This window comes from Mytilus galloprovincialis, chromosome 12 (genome assembly GCF_965363235.1).
Source record: "Mytilus galloprovincialis chromosome 12, xbMytGall1.hap1.1, whole genome shotgun sequence".
In the NCBI taxonomy this organism is placed as follows: Eukaryota; Metazoa; Mollusca; class Bivalvia; order Mytilida; family Mytilidae; genus Mytilus; species Mytilus galloprovincialis.
The window spans coordinates 27,473,962-27,489,610 of NC_134849.1; the positions used below are offsets into that span (position 1 = coordinate 27,473,962).

The 15,649-nt window shown below is 31.3% G+C and overlaps 1 long non-coding RNA gene across 1 annotated transcript; it reads left to right on the forward strand.

Moving 5' to 3' along the window:
- The first annotated feature begins 3,584 nt into the window (after positions 1–3,584).
- On the forward strand, positions 3,585–15,317 carry LOC143055148 (uncharacterized). The gene is made up of 4 exons (XR_012971960.1): positions 3,585–3,728; positions 5,317–5,538; positions 12,908–13,174; positions 13,540–15,317. It is a non-coding gene; the product is annotated as an uncharacterized LOC143055148 (long non-coding RNA).
- Positions 15,318–15,649: the final 332 nt, after the last annotated feature.

A 15,649-nucleotide genomic window follows, 5' to 3' on the forward strand; every position in this document is an offset into this window, starting at 1 on the left:
CAAGATTTTTCATTTTCATTTATCACTATACCAATTTTGTTTTTAATCATTTGAAAAACAAGCACCCTCTTCATCTATTTCAAATAAGATTAAAAAACAAATGTTCAAGAAAATAAGACGCAAATATATACGATAATTTGTTGTCATCTATTATAATTATGAAACTAGATAGAAGGTAATTAAATTGTACAAAATGGTTAATCGGTTGTTTGAAAGCGCAATTAAAGGGACTGATTATTCATTTTCACAACTGTATTTATGATATTCGAAAACATACGATTTTTAAATGATTTGTTTATTATAAATAATACATGTATAGTCAAGTCATTAATATGTACCATTTTAATCAGAATTAATAATCATCCTCTGCAGAAATAAATCTTTTATATTCCCAACTGCATATACATGTATTGCATACATGCATAGTATTAAAGTTTGATTGTAACGCCTTTCAAAAGTATTGCCAAACATATTTCGCCGAGCGGAGCGGAGCGAGCCACTGAAGGCCCAAGAAGCTATAGAACAAATGATGCAAAATCATGCTTTCTGAGTGTTCCGAAGACCCTTTCATAATCTGAAAATGCAAGTTTTGTATTAATAATTTTTTGACAATATTTTGGTCTCAAGCATAATGTATAAATTCAGTGTAAGACTTATGTTTCTAGGGACAACATCATAAGACCAATGTGCATGATAAAGTAAAAATGGAATTCACATAGTTAAGTCTGTGGCTGCCGTTTTTTTTAAACTCATAATCAAGTTCATAACAAAATTACTAGATTACAAAAGGAATGCATTACCTACAGAATACAGAAGGGCAATCAATGAACAAAAGACAAATAAATAAGAAATATTGATCCCGAAAAATCAGGACTACGTCTATGGGAAAACAGAAATTGCTTCTTGCAAGGTACTCGCTGTGAACACAATTTGATATGGAGACAAGCGTTTAGTTTGAAATTTCCTACATAAAGCATTTAAAATATGTTAAAATAAAAGTGAGGTAAGGTTTCCTGAGACGAGATACCTCAAGTTAAATAAAGCCAATTTCAGACATACCAAGTATATTTAAATAATATTTATACTTTTATTATTAAAAAATTTGGGAAGTGTTTCGCGATTTTTTTGGGGGAAAAGATGAATTTTCGAAGAATCTGGTGCCATCTCATACTTTCGATTAGACCTGCTGAGTTATTTATTTTCAATACATTGCCAGTCAGGTAATTTATTTTCAAAATACCACAGAACAAACCATTTATTTTTGTGATTATCATGGCTGAGTTTTCTATTTTCAAAATCCTCCTGCCCCCCCCCCCCCAATGGTCGTCCCCTTATGATCATAAGATACAGTTTTGAAGAAAAAAACAATCCATTTTTCCGTATTAGTTTTTTTTCAGTTAACATTACAATACCATCTACAGTTTTAGTTTTTAATTTTATTGATTTCCCCCCTCGTTTTGTGACCCCCTCATTGGTCTCATTTGTAACATGAAATTGGGGGGGGGGGGGGGGGGCTGGGCTTAGGTAAACAAAACAAAAATGACACACCTTATAGAAGGTTGAATGGAGTTAATAGTATCCTAATCTTCAATCTGCATGTTTAATTTTTTTCCACATTTATTACGGGAAGATAAAATTAACACTTTATTATACTCCGGAAATAATTGATCGACAATTTATAAGATTTTGGTTCCTTTTTAATTTTATCTAACAATTTATTACCAATATTATCAAATTTAGAACTTCCTTCTACCCTACTTTTTCAGCTATTTGGAATTGCACCAGATTATTATGAGAGAATACCCAATTTTCAATATATGTAAACTTCAAAATTATCTTACAACTTATTTTAATGTTTGGGTTCAGCCATATTGCCTGGGTCAGAATATCAGTATTGTTTTTATCTTAAACTTATTTTGCGACTTAGAAATATTTACCAGAATGCCATGCCAAAAAGGATTGACTATTTTGCTAAATAAATCAATCCATCTTGACTTAAGGGTAAAATTTGTTGCACCCAAATTTATGTATACAACTAGGCAGCAACACTTTCCAAAGGGGGGGGGGTAATTTTGTGGGTCTAGAAATTTGTAATGCCAAGTAATTTTTACAATATAGAACAATAGTAAATATGAGCCAACTTAAGACCGCCATTACAGAAATACCGAATAATAAGTGAGGTATATATTTCTTTAATAAGTTTAGTAAATTCCGATTATTTAACAAATAATGAAAAGGAAGACATGTCTTCCTGTGTATAATATTGACTGACACGTCGACTTAGATTTTCAAGGAAATACCAATTAAGGTAAAATTTCCCATGTAATGCCGTCATAATGTATAGTCTTATGTGGTTACTGATATATTTGTTCAGACTCTAGGCAGTCGACCCATCGATTCTATGACTTTCCAAGTATAGCGCTTAGTAAGAAGAAGCAGGTTGAATGTTGGGACAAAGACAGTTCTCGCATTTGCTATACTATACAAATGGCGTTTTTTTTTTCTGTCTTTTTTCTGTGACTAGTTTAAAGCTAGTTATCTTCTAAAATTGGCCAGATAAATAACTTTGCCCCCTGCTTTTTTGACAGATAATTCCAAATTGATTATTTCGATGAATTGCAGATTTTATCGCTCATCAATGAATTAATATTGTCAGTTGACAGTTTATTATGAAATGTAAATTCCTTTGAGACAAAATGTTATAAAATTATCATTAATTTAAAATTTATAAAAATTTAGAACAAATTTTGTATGAATTATATATTTGTGTCTCATAATTATTTCCATGAAATCGTGTGAATTATTTCATTTCTGTTAAAAAGCAGTTTCGAAGAACCATTCGATAATTTTTGAATAATCAGGATGTGACGACTTAACTTGGTTGTTGTATCAAGAGCAAGAAATATGTGTTTCCATTATATGTGTGAATATCCTTAGGGCCAATTGATTGAGATAATCGAGGATTTTTTCAGAAATTGAAAATACACTTGAATAGCAAATACTTTATCATTTGACAAGTATTTTTTTAATATCCCAGATTATACCAAAAAATCATTGAAATGGTCCATTTCAAATAAAGTCCTAAAAATGAGAAAAAAAAACTAAATATTTTTTTTTAATTCCAAGGTTTTCGATGTTTTTAAGTATAATGCATAGCGCTTACTTAGTATAGTGAGCCGAAATAGGGTCGAAAAGAATCACGTCTTATTTGAAGTGGTACGAACCTGCACAACGTTTACTGAGGCGTTTGTTTGTTTCTCTTTGCTTTTGCAAATTGGCCTTCTAAATACATTCGATTATATATATATATATGTCACTCTTTGTTTGGCCTTAATCTTTTTAACAGGAAAAATACTAATTGATAATTTCCATGCATAGGCGTAGATTTTATCTGTTAACAATTAATTTTTGAATTTGAAAATTTATAATGTTTAATGTTTGCAGTTTTCCTTTGAGAAATAAGGTATCAACAACAAACAGAAAACTAACTCTTTGACATTCAAAAATTATCATAACTCGTTTTAAAGTATCGTTTCATAATTTATTTTAATCGATGTCAATCTTTGTTAATTATGTCATTTCAGTTTGAATTTAGAAGGCGTATTGAAGGTTCATTCGATTTCTGTTATTCATCAGAATGAGACGAGTTAATTTGGCTGTATGTTTTCTATTTTATGGGACAAAACTATTCGTTTCCTTCGTTTTTGTGAATATACATATGGTCAATGGTAAGTATTGATTATGTTGACAGACCTGAAATAGACGGAGAATTTCAAAAAGCAATCGTACTGTTTAGCGTTTTTTATTTGTGCGATTCTGTACGTTTAAGGGGTAAGGAATTTAAGATTCTAAGAACTAAGATTTTAACATTATGTTTTGTATATCGGTATGACTGAAAACTGTTATGGAAAAAGACAGCAGAGGAGGAAATTTTGTGTGTAAGGTATCCAATGTTATTATTATACCTTACATTATATAGTAAATACTTGATTGCTAATAGTTTAATTTCGATGTTTTTTTTCCGACAAATTGAAACCTCCATCGAACAACCTTAGTATTTAACGGCGAATAAGCCTTGTCGTACTCAATGACCAAGAGTTGACTCCCTGTAAAGTTTGACGTCACTTAACGTCAGAGAAAATAATAAATATGGCAACAGTCAGGTTAGGAGCCAATCAAGTGACGACAAAACAAGACCATACAAGGGTTGAAAATTCATCTAGTGTCGGCGATATCTCCTGTAAACGGTCATTCATATTTACCTTTGTTCATGTTGTTATGTTTACGCAAAATGTCAATAGACACAAAATAATTTTCTAACGTACTAAGTGTTTTGACAGTTTGTTACATTTTTGTATAATAATTTACTTTTAATAGTAGTGTATGTTCGAAAAAAATAACAATTATGGCCCATTGAGCCAATGAATATCCCAAATGGTCAACCCTCGTGGAATCGCCCTTACTCGGGTTGACCATTTTGGATATTTCACCTCGCCAGCGAGTTACAATTGTATAAGAGTAAGATTCTAGTGGGAAATAATATGTGTTATTTATCAAATAAACAGCATGGGAAACTCCAGTGAAGTATTTTCAAAAAATCAAATAGTACCATTCATTGCAAACATAAGATTTTCGTTGTACATTCCAAGGAATAAGTATAAAAGGAAGTTTCATACATATTTTATATATATAAGACTACTATTGTAGTACTAGGTAGAATACAAACGATTTATTTTCTTTAATTGATTTGATTTGTTTATGTTTTGTTTATTTAGTGTTTAAACACTGTCGTTAACTCAGTACCTTTCAGAAGATTCAGTCAATCAAAATAAACGTAGTCTACGTTCAGATTGTTTATTGGCTATTCTAACATTCTGAGCGTCACTGATAAGTCTTATGTAGACGAAACGCGCGTCTTGCGTACTAAATTATAATCCTGGTACCTTTGCTAACTATATAGACATCAGCACAATACTGCATTATCTAAATAGCTACAAACCACATCTGTAGTGCATGACAACCAATCATTATAATAGTACTAAATTTGCAGCAGTGGATATGTCTAAAAACAAAATGAAAGACAGCACATGACTACTAGTTTTATAATTTTAAGACGACGTTAAGTTAAAAATGACCATTTCAGACTCACTTTCATGTACTAATGAACAATGAATTGTATGTTTAAAAACGAAATGATATTTCATACAGAATAAAAACAGACAAATTGTGAAAACGTAATAGAGTTACATACAAAAAAATAATATATTTATATCACTCTGCATTCACCACACTTTCAATGTACATTTTTATAAACAGGTCAGAACATTGCTTTAGGAAAACAGACTAAACAGTCATCTTATCATTACATACAACAAAAAAGTTCTTATTTAGCAGTGGACGGAAGTACGTACATGTACGACAATAAAGGGAACAGATGCACGCATACACAACAAGAATTAAACAGCTGGTGGTCTGTCGATCTTGGTGCAATATATCTCATATCTCGTGTAGTTATTTGGGGACGAAACGATTGCTGCAGTGAGTATTATTGATTATGATATACGTATCGGGTATAAGTAAGTAAGTAAGTAAATTGTTTATTATAGTGACATGTGTTTTTCACAAAATATTATATAATACAGTGAAATATAAAAACAATAATTAGAACACCCGACCTTTTGGGTCTATAAGTCACTTTAAACATCAATTTCAATAGTACGACGAACAAAAATAAATAAATGTTATCGAAAATTTTCATATAAAAAGTTTTTTCTCTCACTGAAAGCTTGCAAAAGATATTTAGCAGTTTTTCTCGGATGTTGACTTAGTAAATATTTAAACTGTTCTTCATTTGATAGTATACATAAATTGTCTATTTGTGAGAAATGTTGCAGTCGCAGATTGTTATAAAAGTTACAGTTGATAAGGAAATGAAATTCGTTTTCCACACAGTTATCGCTACACATTTTACACAAACGGTCACATTCGTCTTCACCTACAAAACGACCAGTTTCTAACCTGAGAGGAAGAATGCCACACCTGAGTTGCGCTATTATGGATCGTTCAGTACGGTTAAGATTAAGTTCAATGTATTGTTCACAGCAGTATTCAGATTTTATGAGCCTGTATGTTCGTAGTTTCGGAAAGTTTGTTAAACCTTTCTGCTAATTTTCGGATCATTTATCTTTGAGTAATGTTTGACACATCAATAAATCGCAGGTGTTTTTTGTAATGAAATTGCTCTCTAGTCCTATAACTGACATAATGTTTTTCACTTCGAGTGACCAATTGTTCGTGCATTTTTCGTAGTCCCAATTGAAGACGCATTTACATATACGAGTGTCGTCCATTGATATAAGTTTGTTCCAATACCTTATCATATTGCACCATCACTGTTCCTTTGCATTCACCCAACCAACTTCACCGTTTATTGCCAATGTTGGTACAAATTTAAGGACGCCAAGAAAATAACGAATTGCTTTGTTCTGGATTTGATTCATGCAAGCGAAGTCTTTGTATCCCCAGATCGAAGAGCTGTAGTCAAGCACTGGTACTACACACGAGGTAAAAAGTTTCTCAAAAGTTTTAATTCCAAAGTCTTTTAGATGATGAATCTTGGATATAACTCCTCCTAAAGCTCTACCTCCAGCTTCCGATAGTCTATTTGCATTATCTTTAAATTCCTTTAGGTCGTGAAATGTTACACCGAGGTATTTGTATGTGTCAGTTAATTGAAGAAGATTACGTTACCGATTTTGAAATGAAATTTACTTCTTTTAGATAGAGACGGACGAAAATGCATAACTTTTGATTTCTCTGTATTTATCAAAACACGCCATCGCTTGCACCACTCATGGACTTTATCAAGCATACATTGCATGTCAGTTTCGGATGATGCCAATAAGACTATGTCGTCCGCATATAAAAGTAACGAAATCCTTGAGTCGCCAATATTTACACCAAGTCCGAGACTGTTTACTTCCTCTACCAGATCGTTGATAAAAATCGAAAATAACGTCGGGGATAAATTATCCCCTTGTTTAACCCCAGAACTGCATACAAACCACTGTGAAAGTCTGTTGTTCACACGAACACAAGCAGAAGTACTAACTAAAGGTAAATGTTTTTAATGGAGTTGTAAATTTTCCCATCAATGTTATTTAACAAAAGCTTATATAACAGCAAATCTCGGTCAACAAAATCGAACGCTTTCTTTAGATCAATAAAAGTTGCAAATGAAGTCTTGAGGTTTCTCGATACAGCATTAAGAGTAAATACATGATCCTAACACGATCGATCGGAGCGAAAAACCATTTTGTTCGTCTGCTAAAATATCGTTGGACTCTAAATATGATGATAATCGACTGTTTTTGAATGCACTGTACAGTTTTGATATACAAGAAAGTAAACTAATTCCTCGGTAATTGAGAGGTACACGTGGATCTGCAGATTTGTCTTTTAGAATTGGACAAAGTATAGCCTGTCTCCAAACAGATGGAATGATACCGGTTTCAAAAATCAGTTGGAACAATGAATGAATCACGACCACTATATGTTCGTATGGAATACTATCTAACCACAACTTTTGCCGTTTTTTGTTTTGTACACAAGCCGTCTAATATTTTCGATGGTTATAGTCGTATTTCTATCTTGATTTGCATTATAAAGCGGGTCAAGCATTTTGTCCTCTAATGACGATTTGTGTGTTGAAACTTGCCTATAAAATTCATCGTCGAAATTTGAAGCGGCATTATCCGTATTGTATATGTTCTGAAATTCTGTTTTCCATTTATTCAATATAGTTTCATCATCCGTGAGAATCGTTCCATCTTCGCCGTATACCTCCATCGGGATTCTCTGGGTTTTACGAGGTCCGAGTTTTTTAAAAATTTTTCCCAAAATTCATTAGGGTTCGATGTTGTCATGTTTTCAACTTCAACACAAAACGAATGTCTAAATTGTCGTTCACATCGCTTTAAAGTGCGGTCAAATATATTTTGGGCAGTATGAAATTCTTCACGGAGTTTACGTTTAACGGACAAGTTCCCTCTGAATTTAAGAAATCCTTTTTCCTTATTACGCATTGAATGCCACAGTGAGCCAAGATGGTCATTCCAATAAGGTTTTCCCACTTTAAAACTTTTACTTGTCCTTCTACTAGTGTCGAAAACCGGAATTTTAGCGTTCATTTCGTCAATGATTATATTACACAAATCTGAATATATATTATCCATATTTGTCTGGTTTTCTCTTGTGGTTTCTATTCTGAATATCAAATTTTGCAAAGCTGTTTTACGCATGTCCGACGCTAGAAAATCAATTGGTATCGAGTTTAATTTGTATCGTTTTGACAGAGAACGCGTAACTTGGTAGGGTTCGTTAGCTTCCTCGTAGGTATTGAATTCTGCTAATATAACGGAATGATCAGGAATTTTACTTCTTTCTCCAAGAGACTCAAAAAGATTGAAATCTTATAATATTGGGTATAATTGGGTATTGAATATTTTTGACATATTTTTGCAGTAAAGCAGAGGAAGATACAAGAAAAAAATAGAAATTCGAAGAAAAATATTTAGAATTGAAACAACTTATACCAAAAGTTTGTACATATAATTTTATTAAAAAACATCATGTTGCACAATAGTACAGTTCGTCCTAGTTTTGCGTAATAGCTACTCTTATTTTGATTTATCGTTTTAGTTCTCTTTACACATGTCTTAAAATATGCCAATCATTGTAGAGTCACCGCTAAATAAATGTTATTATGAATATCAGCCATTTTTTTTTTGGTGCGCTCGTTTCTCATCACTACAATTTCTAGTTTCTCGTCATTTTGTTCATGTATAAATATCATACGCGATGTTTGAGTTAATGATTTACAAAGGCAAATATTAAAATATGTAATTAAGCTGTCAGACAACATCAGTACCTAAAATATATATACGTCAAAACCATTATGTATTATTTGTGAAATTCATACGGAATATTTATCAACAATAATGATAACCATTATACTTATGCTGTGTAAATTTTCGTGGACCTTCTTGAAAATTAAACTCGTTTTTCAAAGATTAATGTTATATGTTGTTAGTCTATTGTCAATATCGAGGAACGATCAAGACATGACGTAGATCTTCTAGTTTAGAAAGTAAATTTGAAAAAGAAAATATATGGGGAATGTGTCAAAGATACAACATCCCAACCACAAGGCGTGCCTCCGCTGATTCCAAAGCAAAAATGTGTACTAATTCAGTAATAACGGACGTCATACTTAATCCCGAAATATAGAAATAAATGAAAATTAAAAATAATAAAGGACAAACAAAGGTCAGATGTTCTTGTCTTGGGACAGGCGTAAAAAAGCGGCGGGGTTCAACAAGTGTTTTGAGATCTCAACCTTCCCCCTATAAGTCTAACCAATGTAGAAAAACCCACAGCAATACGCACAGTTAAACTGAGATTAAGGAAATTTCAAGTCTAACGTCAGAATCGGTAACAAAAGAAACTATAAAAAAATGATAATGATTTATAAATTAACAAAGACTGCTAGCAGTTACTGACATGCCAGCTTCAGACCTCAATTCAAATGACTGAACGATTATGTAGTAGCCTTCATCTCCAATTCGATTGGATATCTGAGATCGCTCAAATGTGAATTACTCCTATCAAAATCAATATTTTCTTGAAAGCAGTTACAGTATTACAACACATTTTGCGATTTGAGATAGCGGACCCAATCGTAATCATGAGTTTGTACATTGTTAAAAATACTGCACACTAACTTACGTTTTTGACCCAAAGTCATTTGTATACAATTGTTTGGTTAGCAATCGTAACAAATCACTTTCGTACCGTTTATCTTTTATTTTGAAGAAATACACAATTAACTTATAGACAATAAGCAAGAAGGAAATGTAAACCTCTTATTTACATTCCTCATAGGATATGCACAAAGAACTATAGACTATATTATTTTCATACTTTAAACGACAAAAATTATTTCATATATCTACCTGTGTACGTTTACATTCTGACGTCTGGTGCGCTATCCTTCATTAGAGCCATGTTGATCTGACCATTCAATCCCAGAGTCTTTCATTTGCTTATATATGTATTTAACATACATAAATGGAATTCAAAAATAAGAAAGCAGCTAATGATGTTGTTAAGTTTGCTAAATATAATAAATATTTTTTTGTTTTTATTGTTATTATGATACTTGTTGTATTTGTATGTGTTGTCATTATATTCATGATATTTTAATATTCGTGTTTTGCATTTTTGCCAATGTTTTTTGTCTATATGGCTCTGGGTGTTACTTCGAAAACTTGTTTGTTGTTTGTGTTTCAGTGTTGTTATTTACTTTGTCTATATACCTTTTTATGTTGCTTTGTCACATATATGACGTGGCTCTGTACTTTTTTATGTTGCTTTGTCACATATATGACGTGGCTCTGTACTTATATACATCACGCCATTGTGTAATTGTACTAAGGTCAATTTACATATTCTTGTCTTTAACTTTTGCTTAAATGATTGAGCCATTTTGTGCTTGTTTGTTTCATATTTGTATGTTTTTCAGTGATTAAGATTATAGCACAATGTTGTCTGCTGTACTTTTGACATTGTATGTCTGTTTGTTTGGTTCACGCATCGTTGTAAATATAATGGTATTCTGCCTTTTTAAAATATGTTGATAGTTTAACTTCGACTGTCTACCTGATGAATTATTCCATTTGGTTTAATCAGCGTACGAACATTCAAAACTTCCTCTACAACTCAACATATAGATTGTTTTTTTTTGAGTGCAACAAATACGACTGTAACTTGTATCCTGGGTCTATTTTGTATAAAAAAATAGTATTTCAATATTTGATAATGTATATGTTACCAGCAATACGTCAAATTAAGTATTTTGCTTGAATTCTAGGCAATAAGCTAACATCTAGACATTAAGTTATTGCCTGAAATGTTCAGGCATTAAGCTTATTTCCTGAAATCTGAAGATGATTATTTAACCTATTGCCGAACATAATTTTAGACAATACATGAACTCTGGAATTAATGTATATTCGGTGATTTATTATTGAAACAAACATGACAAAGTAGTTTCTTAGTTACTGCAAGCATTTTATGTATTTGACAGAACTTCAAGTTTTAGTAAGTTTTTGGATTATTTTTAGCAGTTCAAAAACAGAATGAACGACGTAATTTTCTGCATGATGTGTCAGTCTCTTTAAAATCTCGTTTTGGATCATTTCACAAACATGTGATAGAAGTGGAAAATATCAATGAATTTTAAAAATGTTATGACCAAACCTACATAACTTTATGTAAACATTGTGTATCTACAATAAGTAGTTTTTGAGTAATAAATTGTTCAAATGTCATTTTCAATCTAGTAATTAATAGATATAGGAAGATGTGGTGTGAGTGCCAATGAGACAACTCTCCATCCAAATAACAATTTAAAAAAGATAAACCATTATAGGTCAATGTAAGGCCTTCAACACGGAGCCTTGGTTCACACCAAACAACAAGCTATAGAGGGCCCCAAAACTACTAGACGTGTAAAACCATTCAAACGGGAAAACCAACGGTCTAATCTATATAAAATAAAAAAAACGAGAAACGAGAAACACGTATAAAGTACATAAACAAACGACAACTACTGTACATCAGATTCCTGACTTAGGACAGGTGCAAACATTTGCAGCGGGATTAAACGTTAAAAATTAAGTTTTCTTAGCCAAAAATGAGCAAAAGAGGGACAAAAAAGTGTTTACCAGAAACATGACATTGTACAACATGTACCAATATATTTCCCATATCACTTTTTTTTTCTTTTTAAATTTCTTAAATATGTATTTTTGCAATCTTTTATAATAAAACTGTTGAAAGAATAAATATTTTGGTCCTAAAACAGAGAAAAATTACTAATTTACAAAATTTACAACATGGTAAATTTGACAAGAAAAAGACTTAAGTTTGATAACATTTCTTATATTACACCAAATCCTATATTTTTTTTTTAAGTTAAATCTATTAAGATTGGTTCACTTCATCTTTATTGAAAATATGAATAAAATTTAAATATTTGACTGTGATTTTTTTTCACGATAATACACCCAAATCAGTTAAAGATGGTTCTTTCTAAGGGCAGTAGCAAAAAAGAAGTGCACCACTATAAGATGTTTTCTTCATCAATTATTCTTTTATATAAATCCGAAAATCAGGTTAAGAAAAACACTTTTAATCAAGAATTTTTTCTGGCTCCTCAGATGTGTACATCATTAACTCATACTTTTATGTGGTATTGCACATTAAACAGTGGTGTAATTCTATATAATAGTTATAATAATAATTTGGAAATTTTTACACTTCAGTTGTCGAGTTGCTTACTGGTTAAAGGTAGACAAGTTAAGATATGATTGTTTACTTAAACCATTTTCCAATGTTTTTGGGGATAAGTATTTTTTCTGTTAACAGTTCCACAACTTGTGATTACAAATGGTTTTAGATTTTTAAAGTATTATTTGATGAGATTTAATATCAATAAATAACATGTATTATCAGTGATATTATTTCCGGTAGATGAGACTTTAAGCTTCCGTTCTAGTAATGTTAATATTATGTAACAAATGCTATTGTTTTTTTAAATGAATAAATGTCTTTCATTTACACGCATTTATATTTTAGGCATTAATGTTAATGCCTGCATACATTTTTACAGGAGTTAAGCTTAAATCCTAATGTAGGCAATATAATTACTAACTAGGCGTTAGCTTATTGACTTGGATTTAATCTTAATGCCTTATTGTACTTATTGCCGCTTACATATCTATGTATATAACCATGATGAGTCAATGTAACCAATATCATGGAAAATATGAATATATGATTTCAGTTGAAAGACTTTCATCGTTTACCATTGATGCCATTATGCCAGTAAAGCCTCGTAAATGTGGACCCTATCAATTTGGTAACTGGACCGACTTTTTCATGGGAGATATTTCCGAATGTCATTATCAAAACGAGAAAGTCGTCTTTCTAAATGCAACCTGTCAGCAAAATACAGTGGGACAGTTCGTTCGTATTCAGTTAGAGAAAACAGACCATCTTTCATTGTGCGAGGTTGAGATATATGGCAGACAGTTACCATCAGAATATATAGGTATAAGAGATAAGCAATATTTCCGTCTTATTTTTTCATTTTTTTATGGTAATTGTTTTGTATTTATTATAAATGTTTGTGTCTTTGTGTACATTTTGTCATTAGATTTTTTAAATGATCATTTGAAAAAAGCAAGAAAAACATTCGATGGATTTTATTAGATTGTCAAAAAAGCATTTTAAACTATATGTAATGAAATTTTTGATAGAAAAAGTAAGGGTAGGCGAACAAAATTTATATTTAGAAGATTCCGAATATTTTATAATAGCCAAAAACAAGAAAAGCGAACATACTTAAGTCTGAATTGAGCACAGTTTGAGATATTGTGTTACGCTTTACGAGTTATGTCTATCTTATTTCAACAGGTGGTAAAGGGTCTTACAAGTGTGGAGCATCTGGACACAGAATTGAAGAGGACTTTGTGGAAACAGCCTTTGCAAGAAGCATCATTGAATGTGTTTACCTGTGTTCAGTACGCAACGAATGTTACGCTTCAAGCTACAACAAAGCAACACAAGAATGTCAGCAGCATGTAGCTGAAAAGGAAAGCAACCCTTTGACGAATATGATACAGGATCCAGACTGGGACGTTTTTGGATCTTTGTAAAAAAATCATGACCGGAACAGCTTCAGATGATGATTTTGGCAGCATTGTATAATCGGTTACTAGTATCTTAGTGTGTGCTTTTTGGGAAAAATGGCGATTGGTGTGATTTTTATCTTGTTAATGCCTACTAGATAGTTTTGTAATTTTTCATTTATCTAAGTAACATGTAATAGCTTTGTCGTGCATACCTTTTCATCATTAGAATTTCATGGTGATCTGATTACGTTTCCCATATTTGCTGAATATTTTGAGTTTTTAAATAGTCAAGGTGTTATATTGTCATCTTTTAAAAAGCATCAGAAATTATAATTTACATATGTGTTTACTACAGTAATGATAATTTACAATTTTATGCACCTAATACAATGAACTTGCGCAAAGATAAAAGTTAGTAGTTACTATAATGTTTAAATAATTTTATGTACCACAAGATGATTTTGAAATCAATATCTCTTTTTTGTTTTGGAAGGGGGGACATGGAAACATCGGTTCGTTCATTTTAGACGGTCTTTGTCATGCTGTCCTTTGTGTTTTATGTCTTTTTGGTCATTGGTCAAGTTTGTATCATCTTACTTTGTTGTAATGATCATTTATTGTTTATGAACTACCAAACAACTACATTTTTTTCCCTTTTTGGATAATGGACAAAAATGCAAGATTAGTCATCTGCAGACAAAAATATGTATCAGATATAAAATGCGATTTCTGAGTAATGCGATAATCACCAAGTTGCATTATTCGCATTAATAAAACCCTCGCATTATTTTTTATTTATTTAAATTTTCTGCTGAGTTATCTTGTATCTGATAATAAATAAATTTGGTGTATTTACTGTCTTCTGATTGGTTAAAATTATTAGTTTTATTTTCAATGTTGTCAATTTTTATGGGGACACGCCCACTCTGACGTTGTATATTCATACGCCAACTTGTGTGTACGTTGTTATTGTTTTAATATAATTAATATAAAAAGTTCTTTGAGCCTTATTTTTGATAGAAATTTATTTATAATGAATGGCAATAATTTATTTTGATTTTATTGAACCATAAAACTAATTTTTGACTCTTCACATTGAATAATCCGCGAAGCTTGTATCTGATAATACATATACTTGGACAAAGTACATTTAGCTTTATTAACCATGAAATTATTATTAATAAATATTCCTGACCTAGGAAATCATGGGTATTAAATTTATCTTGTAATCAAATTTCCTTAATGAATGGTTTAGTGTTTTAAACAGAAAATATATTTTCATTACGCAGAAATGTTTGCTGGCATGTTTATAGACATGTTTTCATTAACTTATAGCTTGTGTTATGCTTATCCCCTATCATTCTATTTTACTGCAATAACGTGGCACTTATTTGCTGAATATGTTTATGTATTGCTTTCGATGAAAATGAGATATAAAATTCTTTTTGTTTTCAATTTGATTAAAATTGTTGTCAATACCTTCCCTATCAGTTCCTTCAGGTGTAATACCAACAATGATTTCCCTATTAGTCTTTGTTAAATTTGCACTTTTCAAAAACATGTGCAGAATTTATCTTTGTTTCAAATAAAGAAATACTTGGCATGAGTATAGTTTTATCCTGTCCAGTTCTATAGAAAAAAAATTCACAGAACATTGCATTCAATTTAAGAAAAAAACCATCAATGGAAGTTAACAAATTTCTCCCTATATTGTATCAGTGTACAAGGTTTAGTCACCATGTAACCTCAAGATTACAAAATAATGGTGTTTTGAAATACCCAAAAAGTAAAATCACAAAAATACTGAACTTAGAGGAAAATCAATTCGGAAAGTCCATAATCACATTGCAAAATCAAATGACAAAACACATCAAAAACAAAACGCCTCAAAA